General features: G+C 38.9%; 1 long non-coding RNA gene across 1 annotated transcript; it reads left to right on the top strand.

Moving 5' to 3' along the window:
- Nucleotides 1-3,693, top strand: LOC140340016 (uncharacterized). The gene is made up of 3 exons (XR_011922569.1): nucleotides 1-488; nucleotides 793-1,232; nucleotides 3,321-3,693. It is a non-coding gene; the product is annotated as an uncharacterized lncRNA (long non-coding RNA).
- Nucleotides 3,694-12,913: the final 9,220 nt, after the last annotated feature.

Below are 12,913 nucleotides of genomic sequence, written 5' to 3'. Positions count from 1 at the left end.
GGGTCACTAGAGCATGGGGTCACCGGAGCATGGGGTCACTGAAGCATGGGGTCACTGGGACACAGGGGAAACACAAAACGGGCCTCCTAGGACAACTCAACTGGATAACATAAAAACTAAATATAAGCAGTAATCTCTCTCAGGTTTAGGTCCCTGCCACCAACAGAGCTTACAATCTGACAAACAATCATAGCTAACTGCTGTAAGGGGGTGTAAGCTGCTCTGTGTTTCATTACACAAACCCAGACAAATGTTGGGGAATATATAAATTCTATACACACAGTAATATTGGTGGAGACCCAGAGCTACATAGGAGGATCGAAAAGTAGCAATGGTGGGTGGGGGCAGGAAATACAGATCACATGAGAAATCTAATACAAAGCATCATTAGCAACATTTCATGAAAGACCCAACAGCTGTGGCAAATATATATTTTACAGAAATGTTAACAAGTCTCTTGATTTTGTTATTTCTATATTTTATTCCATGTAAGTCTGAAATATAGAAAAGTAACAGTTTTTCAAGAGTTTAGAGGATATTTCCTTCTTCCTTTCCTTTTTTTCCTTCTTTTCTTTTCTTTCTTTCTTTTTTCTTTTCTTTTCTTTTTTCTTTTCTTTTCTTTTCTTTTCTTTTCTTTTCTTTTCTTTTCTTTTCTTTCTTTCTTTCTTTCTTTCTTTCTTTCTTTTTCTTTTCCTTTTTTTCTTTAATATTATTACAACTACTTTGTGTGATTCTTATTAGTATTGTTGCTATTGTTGGCATTATCACTATTATTCTTTTATCCCCTCCCAGGTCTGTCCCAGTCGGTGACGGTGACCCAGGATAAATTTATTATAGGGCAATCTGGGAAATCTGCAGAACTGAAATGCGAGCATGAACGGACCAACTATTATTCCATGTACTGGTACCAGCAGAAAGTACAGCAAGGGCTGAAGCTTATGGTTCACTCAACAAATGCTGGTGATAATGGTAAAATGGAAGACGGATTTAGTTCCTGGACTCTTAGCAGGACTCATATAGTCAACTCCACTTTAATACTGCCATCGGTCAGTCCTGAGGACTCCGCTGCCTACTTTTGTGCAATCAGCCAACACAGTTAGAAATATCAATGCAGGAGCCAGCACAGAACTTCTAACATAGCACTGCCCCATTGGGAGAATGCCAACATCAGTTCCCAATGATACCTGGAGGGGGAGCTGTTTATCACGGCATCATTTCCGTTACATTTGATGGTATGTTTGCTGTTCATCATATATTGTAGGTTTGAGCAGGAATTGATGAAAATGTATTTCTTGTTCCTTCATCTGGTTAGAGGCCACAATCTATTCAGTGATGTACTAATACGGCTCATCAATTGTCAATAGGGACCCTGCTGATCAGCACCAGGACGGCCCGTTACAAGGTTTTCCTCTATTGTCAAACAGTGGAAGAACCCTTTAAGGACTCATTTGCACTGTCCTATGTGTTTAGCCTCATAAGTAAAAGATCGACAAATCATCCAGTGGAGACACTTTGTCTAGTGTGATATAAAGGAAATACCTTCTAAAAAATGGCAGACAACAGGAAAGGTCCCAGCCATTAAAATAAATGGGTGAGGGGTGAAGAGCTTCTATTGGCTGCTGGTTTTAAGGGGCACTCCTTGCTGAAATGCTTTGAAATGTTGGATATGATAGTCAATAACCAATGACCAAAGCTAATCCAAGTAAACAATCTGTATTAGGGTATACATAGAAATATCGATGTTTTCCTAGTCCCTGAACAGTGTATGGTCAACTTACAAATAGATTCCATGACTTTAAAGAGGGGTCCTAATATTTCTTGTTAAGTCTTCTGGAACAAAAGTTCATTGGAGCACAGGGGTCACTGAAGCACAGGGTCAATGGGGGACAATGGATTAGTGGATCACAAGGTTACTGGAGTACAAGGGTTAATACACTGAAGCACAAAGGGTCCACCAAACACAAAGTAATTAGTGAATGGGGATAAACTTATCACCCAGGGTCACAGGGGTTCACAGGGGTCACTGGACACTAAGGGTCACTGGAATACAGAAGTTTCTGAAACATAAAGGGTCATTGAAGCGTAGGGTTACTAAAGGACAAATAGTTTCCTAAGCACAGGGTCTCTAGAACACAAAGGTTTATTGGAGCACAGGGGTGACTATTGCACCCATTATTACTGAAGCTCAGAATCATTGGATGATAAAGGATCTGTGGAGCACAGGGGCTCCTAGACTATGGTGACACTGTAGCAAAAGGGTCTTATTGCACTGGGGTAACTAAATCACCCAGGTCACTGGGGGGCATAGAGTTATTGAAACCCTGAGGTCACTGGAGCACAAAGGGTCATTGGGGCATGGGGTCATTTGTACACACTGTACTACAAAGAGGCCACCTTTGTGAGCTTTAGTAACCCATAAAGGGTCACTGGAGCATGGGGTCACTGGAGCACAAAGGGTCATTGGAATACAGAAGTTTCTAAAACATAAAAGGTCATTGACGCACAGGGTTACTAAAGCACAAAGAATTACTGAAGCATAGGGTCATGAACCACAAAAGGGTCATTGGAGCATGGGGTCATCTGTACATACTGTACCACAAAGGGGCCACCTGGAAAGCCTCCAGTGGATGCAAAACAAATAAAAGTAAGCAGATCACACTAAGCCCTTGCTTTGGTAACTCTGTGAACTTTATTAACCCATAAAGGGTCATTGGAGCATGGGGTCACTGGCACACAGGGTTCATTGAAGCACAAATGGGGCCTCTTGGAACACTCAACTGGTTAACAAAAAACTGTAAGCAGCACTCTTGGGCTTAGGACCTTGACACCAACAGAGCTTACAATCTACCAATCATTGCAAAGTGGGGTAAGCTGCTCAGTGTTTTCTTTATAAGCAAACCAGAGCGTTCAGAGGGGAACCCAGACAAAGCCAAGAGCTTCAAGGGAAAAGTCACCGAGACAACTTTGGGTGGGGACAGGAAATACAGAAAGATCCTCGCCAATAAAATACGCAGCATCACATGAAATGATCAGCACTCTATAATATTTAGAAACAACAGTTTCCACACAAATTATTTTATTTATTTTACAAAAAATGTTCATAAATCTCTTGTTTGTTTTATTACTACATCTCCTTCCATGTAAGAACTAATTATAGATTTATTAGGAATTCTGGGAATATTCACATCCCAGGAAGACTTTTTTGTTCTGTTTGCTTTTTGAATGTTATCGCTGTATATACATTTCATATGGCACAGAGTTATGTTTTGTGTGGTTATTATTTGTATTATTATCACTAATATTCTTTTATCTCCTCCCAGGTCTGTCCCAGTCCGTGAAGGTGACCCAGGATAAATTTATCATAGTGCAGTCTGGGAAGTCTGCGGAACTGAAATGCCAACATGGACAGACCGACTGGTTTGATATGTTCTGGTACCAGCAGAAAGCACAGCAAGGGTTGAAGCTTATGGTTCACTCAACAAATGCTGGTGATAACAGTAAAATGGAAGAAGGGTTCGGCTCCTGGACTCTTAGCAGGACTCACGTTGTCAACTCCACACTGAAACTATCCCAAGCCAGTTCTGAGGACTCCGCCATCTACTTCTGTGCAATCAGAGATCACAGTTAGAAATGTCAGCGCAAGTGCCAGCATAGAACTTCCAACATATCACTGCTTCAATGGGAGAATGCCAACATCAGTTCCAAATGTCACCTGAAGGGGGAGCTGCTTCCTCTCACAACTTCTATTATATTTATTATTTTATTGCTACTTTTTGATATATTAAAGGTTTGAGCAGGAACTGGTAACAATTGTTAGATATTTGTCTTTTGTTGGGCTTATTACAACCTGTATAGATCAGGAATAATTGACAGGGAGAGGTGCCAATCAGCACCAGGGGGCAAGGTATGCCACTATTGCTAAAAAGTGGAATAACCCCCTGGGCCTATAACACATGATCTGCATCATATATTCAGTAATAAAAGTGTAAATCTTTTAATGAGGACACTTGATTTCTAAAGTTGCCATACACAATATATTATAACATTCAATATAACAATGGTATTTAACAAAAATCTGTTTTAGGTCATTGAGCAATATATCAGTGTTACGTTGATCATAAATTCCCCTTCTTTGTTTGATGATGACCCTGCGCCACCATATTGCACACCATCCCCCATTACTTAAATAACACAAAAGAAAATCTTGATAAACACCACCAAAGGGAGGGATCGAAGCCCATAAAGTAACCCGGTGGGGAAGAAGAGCTCCCATTGGCTACTGGGGTAATGGAGTGCTCCCTGCTGAATTACACTGGAATGGTAATATTGCTGGTCAATGAGTGCATGGCAATAATCCCAGTAAACAATCTGTAATAAGGACATATTTGGCTTTTACCTGTAGGTGGGGATTCCATTACTATAGAGGAGGCTCTTCTTGTTGAGTCTTCTGGAATATTAGGGCCATTGGAGCAAAGGGTTGTTGGAACACTAAGGACCAAGGTCTTTGAAACACAAAGTATCAGCTGATCAAAACGTTCATTAAAGCACCCATAGTCACTGAAGCTCAGGGTGACTGCAGCATAACGGATCAGTGGAGAATAAGGGTCCTTGGAGTACGAGGGTCCCTACAGTATGAGGTCACTGAAATACAATAGGCCAATAAAGTACATTGGTCATTGGAAAACAGGGGTCACTAAAGCACCAGTAGTAACTGAACAACAGAGAGTCAGTGGAGCACTCGGGGCACTGAATCATGGAGTCATTGGATAAAGGGGTCAATAAACTACAAAGGGTCAGAAAAGTATGGGTGCACTGGCACAAAAGGGTCACCTGTGAAGATTCTTTTCGATCATGGCTTCTCTATAACATCCGTGATCACTGAGGCTCAGGGTTTTGGGATGATAAGGGATTAGTGAAGCTCAAGTTCCTAGACTATGGGAACACTGGAGCACACTGGGGACTGGGTCACTACATCACACCGGGTCACTGGAGGACACAGATATTACTGGAGAGGTCAGTGGAGCACAAGGGGTCTCTGGAAAATAAATAAGTTGATGAAACATAAAGGGTCGGTATGCACAGGCTTAATAAAGAGCTACCGAAGCACAGGATCATTGGAGCCACCAAATGGGTCACTGGAGCGTGGGGCCACTGGTACACAGGGTTCATTGGAGTACAAAGAGGGCAACTTCATTAGGGAAAATTTCATTGGATGAAAATCAGTAAGTATACAGTTTGCACCCCCCCTCAGATTCATGCCACCAACAGAACTTACAATCGATGTCGATGGTTCAAGTGTTTTGAAATGTCATTGGAAAAGTGGAGAGCTCAGAGGATCCCAGGAGAATATTCCATAGACAGAACTATTAGTGGGCATTGAACTCAAGACCCAGAGCTGCGGGGAAAGTACAATAAAGAGATTCTCCCTGTACAATACAAGACAAATATCATTTGTAGGCTCAGATCAATCTAACAGCTGTGACAATTTGTGTTTCAAAATTTCTACAGAAAATGTTAACGAGTCTGTTGATTCTTAAATCACTAAATATCATTCCAAATAAGAATGAGTTATAGAAAATAACTTTTATCAGGAGAGGAGTTTGGAAAATATTTGCTTTTTTTTCACTTTAATAGATATTCCTAGCCAGGTTTTTTTTTTTCATTTCATTTATAAATATTATTGGTGTTTGTACTGGTTATATTTTTTATTGTTGTTTTTTTATTTTTGTTTTTAACTTCTTTTCTGTTTTATTTTTAGTCTTGGCATTTTTTTATTACCTTTTTTATGTGTTTGTGTGGTTATTATTAGTATTTTTTGCTCTCATTGGTATTATTATATATGATTATCATTATTATTTATCGCCTCCTAGGTCTGTCCCAGTCGGTGACCCAGGATAAATTTATTATCACAGTCTGGGAAATCTGTGAGCATGGACAGACAAACTCTTATGATATGTTTTGGTACCAACATAAAGCACATGAAGAATTGAAGCTAATGGTTCACTGAACAAATGCTGGTAATAATGGTAAAATGGAAGATGGATTTAGTTCCTGGATTCTTAGCAGGACTCATGTATTCAATTCCATGCTGACACTTCTATCAGCCAGTCCTGAGGACTCCCCCATCTACTTCTGTGCAATCACATATCACAGCACAGAACTTCCAACAGAAGGTATATTAGCATAAGTTCTTAATATTACCTGGAGGGGGCGCTGCTTATCATAGGGTATTAGTATTTCAATATTACAATTTACATTTCAATTCTTCAAAGTTTTTTTATCATCTATGTGGAACATCAGGTCCTCGTCTGTGTGCTGGATGGTCCTAATACTGCTGCTAACGGCGCTTACAATATAACATCAGCTTTCTTCATTGCAGCATAATATAATACAGTGACCCCGGAGAGGTTTAAAAGTATGAAAACCCCCAAATATTACCATAATGAAGTTTAGCAGTCCTTAGATGCAGTGGCTGCAATAGTTTTATTCTATAAGCTTTCTCTATTTTTACCTAATGAGCTCACTAGTAATACCGTTCATATCCATGGGTGACAACTCTTTGTAGCAAATCTATAAAAGAACTCTAGGACCAGCAAGGCACCAACATTGTACAGCACTGCTAAGAAGGAAGTTTCATCTGTCTATGTAATAAACACAGAATGCACACATATTTAATTACTTACTCTGCATAGGTTTCTTTTTTATTGTTTTTCTGTTTTTTTATATACAGACCGCTCACAAATAACCGGTCCAGTAAAATGAACCCCTAAGGCCCAGCGAGGGAACGCTATATGCCGTTGAGGAGAGACTTCAGACATGTGAATCTGTGGCTGGTAACAGGAAGTACAGGATGAATGACGCTCACGTTACAAGCATAAGATAATTTGTAGCATTGTATCAAACTAGAAGCATTTAATGACGATCCTCGTTACAGCCGTGACAATTTTCATTTTAATATTTATTTATTTTTAAAGAAAAATGTTAATGTGCGTCCTGATTATTTTCACAATATATATTATTCCAAGTAAGGCTAAATTATATAAAAAAAAATAACTTTCATCAAAAACGTAGTGCTTGTTTATTATGTTTTTTGTTTTGTTTTGTTTTTTTTTTTTACAAATGGAATATTTTAAATTATTTTTTTTGAAAGTTGTCTCAAATTATAATTCCTACAGTCTTACATTTATTTTTATTGAACATATTATTAGGGCAATAATGAATATTATTGTTTTTTGTTTTTTTGATTGTTCATATTGTGACTTTTATTTTTTTTTATAATTTTAGTAATTTTGTTTTTTGTTTTTTTTTCTTTTGTTACATTATAAATATTTGTTCTTGGCTTTTTTTCTCACTAATATTATTACCATTATTATGTTTTGTGTGGTTTTTAGTATTATTAGTATTTGCACTATTTTTAGTAATATTATCACTATTATTCTTCTATGTCCTCCCAGGTCTGTCTCAGCCGGTGACGGTGACCCAGGATAAATTTATTATAGCCCAGTCTGGCAAATCTGCAGAACTGAAATGCGAGCATGAACAGACCAGCTATCTAACAATGTTCTGGTACCAGCAGAAAGCACAGCAAGGGTTGGAGCTTATGGTCCAATCAACAGGCGCTGGTGATAATGGAAATATGGAGGGTGGGTTCGGCTCCTGGACCCTTAGCAGGACTCATGTACTGAACTCCACACTGACACTGCCATCAGCCGGTCCTGGGGACTCCGCCGTCTACTTCTGTGCAATCAGCCAACACAGCTGGAAATGTCAGTGCAGGAGCCAGCACAGAACTAACTGTAAGAACTCATTTCCTCAGAGTGAATGAACCTCTTTGCTTTGCATCATGCAATCAGTAAAAAAAGAGTAAATCTTACAATAGGGACAACTATTATTGTGCTCAGATCAGAACAATTTTGTAGAATTAATCAAGAAACCTGAATTTCAAATCAGAATTTGTATGTTTCAATGAACCCCAGCACAGATATACAGTATCTCAGATCAGATTGCTTAGGTTCCATCCGGCATCTAAATAAAAGCAGCAAGTGATATATTGACTAATAAACATTGATCATCAGTTGCTGTTCTTTGATTACCTGTGTTCTCCAGGGCCACCTCCACGCTCCAGTTTCTAATTACAAATAAAAAGCAGTTCTTCCTAATACCCAGTAGCCAATGGGAGGGATCCCGGCTATTACAGTAAATATGGAGGAGGGGGGCACCCCACTGCATTACATTTGAATGTTGGATGTGCAAGTCGATAGGTGTGTGTTGGTAATCCAGGTAAACAGGTAAATGTTGCAGGACCGCTGTACACATGTCTAATTTTAACCTGAGATGAGCACAGCCATTCTTCTTGGGTGAGAATCATCTGATGTGTGTATGTAGCATTACTTATCTTCTTAGACAAAGAGTCATTGGAGCAGGAGGTCATTAGACCACAAAGGATCATTTGAGCATAAGGGTCACTAAAGCACCCAGGTTCACTGGAGAACAAAGGATCAGTGAAGCCAAAGGTAGCCGGGCCAGAGGGGACACTAAATTACAGGATCACTGGAACACAAAAAGTATTTGAAGTACAGGGTCACTGGAGCACAGGTGTCAATAAAGCATCCGTGTTGCCAAAACACGACTCATTGGAGAACAAAAGTCACCGGAACACAGAAATTGTTGTAACGTAATAAGGCAAAAGGCCACTGTAGTACAAAAGACACCAAAGGATCATGGTGTACAGGGATAATGAAACACAAGGAGTCATGGAATAACAGTGGGTCAGTGGAGCACACATGGGCACTAATGAATATTGGAACATGGAGTCAGGGATCCACAGGAGTCATACGGGAACAAAAAGTAAAAAATGGTAAAATTTAAAAGATCGCTGGAGCACAAATGGGTCACTGAAGAAAAGGGAAGAATAGGGAATCTCTGGGGCAAATGATCACTGCTGTGCAAGGTTACTGAAGAACAAAGAGTTACTCAACAGCAGAGTATCAGTGAAGTACACAAGATCCCGGAATCACAGGGTTATCAGAGCAAGGGAACCACAAGAGGTCATTGGAGAGTCATTGGTACACAGGGGTCACTTAAGAGGCTTGGGAGGGGTACCCATCACTTTAAAGGGAGGTCCTCCTAAATCTTATGGCATCTTCTAAAACCAAATGTTCACTGGACCACTGAGTACATGGGTCACCAAAATACCCAGGGTCACTGGAGCAGGTTGTTTGGAGGACAAATGATCAATGGAGCATGAGGGTAACTAAAGCAAGGGGTTATTGGAGCACAAAGGATCCACAAAGAGTTAGTAGATTATGGGGTCACTGGAGTACAAAAAGTCACATCGGACCCTAGAGTACAAAGGGTCACTGATGAATGGAGTCATTGGAGTATAAAGCTTCTCTGAATAATGATGTTCCTGGAAAGGATCATTGGAGCACAGGGTTATTGGACAGCAGAGGGTTAGTGGAGCACACCGGATCACTGAATCCTGGGGACATTGCAGCAAGGGGTCCTTAAACCACAAAGGTCTCTTTGGATTGGATGCAAAACAGAGAAAGTAGGCAGTAGACAATCCCAAGATGCATTTTTGAGAAAAGTGAATTATAGATCCCTCTGGGTTTTGTATTGATACTTTCTGTAATGTTCAGAATGAATACATGTTTACAGTGAATCATTGCTTCACTTATCTTATTGAAAGGAATTTACATGTTCATTGGGGGTAAGTTTTCTATATTTTATATATTTATACTATTTTTGTAAATTGTTGTTATCAATCTGTCTTATTTGGTACATAGAAGTCAAAGATAAAATTTAACCTTAGGAAGTCATATGATGAAGTTCAGCCAATGAACACAGAACCCAGACATTCAAGGGGAGGAGTTACTTCAACTGTGGGAGGTAACATGAAGTACAGAATGAGAAAAATGATTCCTAGAATTCTTTCAGATTAGCGGCATTTATTGAAGAAGTAACAACTGTGGCAATTTTGGTTTCAAAGTTTCTACACATTATTTTTAAAGAAAAATGCTAAAGTGCCCCTTGATATTTGTATCACTATATATAATTCCATGTAAGACTACATTGTAACTTTTACCAGTTATTTAGAACATAATATATTTTTTTAGGATATTCCTGGGCGGCCTAATGCAATCATCTCTTGTCTTCTTCTTATTACCATATATGGGGGTTATTCATAAAAATGTTTGATGGAATTACTTTGCTTTTGGTGACTTTTTTTATTTTTATTTTTTTACTATTTTGTTTTCTGTGTTTTATCACATTATTGGCATTTTTATTCTTGTCTTTTATTTTGGTATTATTATCATTATTAGCATTGATATGTTTTGTGTTGTTATTAGTTATTAGTATTGTTGCTGTCATTTTATTTCTATTTTCACTAATATTTTTCAATCTTCTCCCAGGTCTGTCACAATCAGTAGAAGTGATTCAGGATAAATTTATCATAGTACAATCTGGGAAATCTGCAGAACTGAAATGCGAGCATGAACAGAATACCTATCTTGGAATGTTCTGGTACCAGCAGAAAGCACAACAAGGGTTGAAGCTTATGGTATACTCACCCGGTGCTGGTGATACGCATACAATGGAAGATGGCTTCAACTCCTGGACTCTTAGCAGGACTCATGTACTCATCTCCACTTTATTACTGCCCTCCGCCAGTCGTGAGGACTCCGCCGTTTACTTCTGTGCAATCAGTTAACACAGTTAGAAATGTTGGTGCAGGTGCCAGCACAAAACTCATAAAGAGAATGCCAGCACCATTTCTAAATGACACCTGGAGGGGGCGCTCTTTATCATTGCATCATCCCATTATTTGCAATAAATATATATATATATATATATATATATATATATATATATATACAGTATATGTGTTTTATAGGTTCAATCTGTTCAGCTGTGCTAATATTATAGATCTTTGGTGGGAATAGTCAACAAGGACACCGCTGATCAGTACCAGGGTGGCACATTAACCTCTATTATGAAAAGAACCTTTTTGGAGCCCATTAACACCATTCAGTGTGTTTTGCATCATGCATTCAGTAATTGAAGGGTAAATCTTCCAACAGGACCGGTGACACATGCTAACAGGTAGCTATTACTGTGCTCACATCACAACAGACCTGACTTGAATCAAATGTGGTTGCATTGATTGGGAATTCAAATGGATTCAGAAGTTCTAAGTCATAATTTAAATTTTTTTTGAGTCGTATTATACTTGTCAATGACAGCCATAGTATGAATCAGATGAGTCTTGGCCATCGTAAGGTTTATCTAAGGCACACTATACCTGGCATTGACAAATGTATGTCTAATTGAAGGAATGATTGCTCTAATTCTCAATGCCTGATTTGAATCAGAATATATTTTAAACCAGTAAGCGTTATATTATTCTAGAATTAAATATAAGTTCCTGTTCTTTGTTTGATCATGATCAAAGGGAAATGTATCGCAAGAACCAGCGGCCAATGCAACCAATCCAAGCCATTACAGTAAATGGGGGAATATAGTAAATGGGGGAAGCTCCCATTGATTGCCATTTGTTAGGGAGTGCTCCAACATTGCATCGGCAGGTTGGATGGGCAGGTTGGGAGGTGCATGATGGTAATCGGGGCAATAAATCCTTTATAGGGGGATATCTATCCTGTACCTGGTAACTGAGAAGTAAATGGCCAGGTTAGGAGGGGATTTAATTACTTCTAACTTCTTGTCGTGTCTTCTGGAATGAAGGGTCTCCAAACCACAGAATATAACTAAAGCACCCAAGATGATGGAAGCACAGACACTGGAGGACAATGAATCCGTGAAGGTCGCTGGCCCACTAAGGGTCACAGGATGAGTATTTTTATTTAAAATGATGACAGAGAAATTTATAATAATAAATAAAATATAAATAACAATTCTAATAGTCTGATCATAAAGTATAACAAACAATTACAAGACTGAAAATCCAACTCCAGGGGTCTTCAGTACCCCCCCCCCCCCATTGCCACCACCACCATCAGCCATTTAATTCTTACATTTTATTTTTGCATAAATCTAATATTTCTATCCAGGTGTTTTCTGAACGACAATGTGGGAAGTTGGGTCCTCTTCCTTTTTTCTGGTGCTGGGTGGTCCCGAAAATGCAGATAATGGAGCTCACATTATAACATTAGCACCATTCATTACAGCAATATACAGAGATCCTGAGAAGGCATTTTGGGGTAACTATACCTCAGAATAATGTATTATGATTTACCAGTCCTTACGTTTAGTGGATTCTTTTTATAGGTTTCTTTTATTTTGATGTAATGATATCATTCATAATACTTTGTCCATGGGTGACAATATTCCTTCCATACCTGTACCATATCCGTGAAGGGTCAGCATTGCCAGTCACCTGGATCATAATAATGAAGGGTCAGCATTGGTGGGGAGATTTCATCAGACTAGATATGCTGAGAGAAGAGAATCAGCATGGCACCAACATTACACAGCGCTGGTATGAAGAAGATGGGTCAATGTATATAACATACAAATGTTGCACCATGATTCATTACCTTCTCTGCATAGATAAAGGAATTGTAAGGTTCATCAGTGACAAAGGTAAAATTTACCCTTAAAGAGCTAAAGAAGCAGCACAGCCGACTTACCAGTGAATGCAGGACGAGCTAATTCACACAACTATGGGAGGTAACAGGAAGCACAAATTACAAGGAACATGGCATTGAATCATATTAGCAGCATTTCCAGAAGTAGTAACAGCTGTGATCATTTAAACATCAACTTTCTACATATTTTTTTATTTTTGGAAACATGTTAATGTGGCTCTTGATTCTTTTCTCGCTTCATATTATTCCATGTAAGACTAAATTGTAAAAAAAAGTAACTTTTATCAGTTATTTAGAGGATTGTT

The sequence above is a fragment of the Pyxicephalus adspersus genome, chromosome 10, assembly GCF_032062135.1.
Source record: "Pyxicephalus adspersus chromosome 10, UCB_Pads_2.0, whole genome shotgun sequence".
Classification (NCBI taxonomy): domain Eukaryota; kingdom Metazoa; phylum Chordata; class Amphibia; order Anura; family Pyxicephalidae; genus Pyxicephalus; species Pyxicephalus adspersus.
This window is presented reverse-complemented; position numbering and strand designations above follow the sequence as displayed.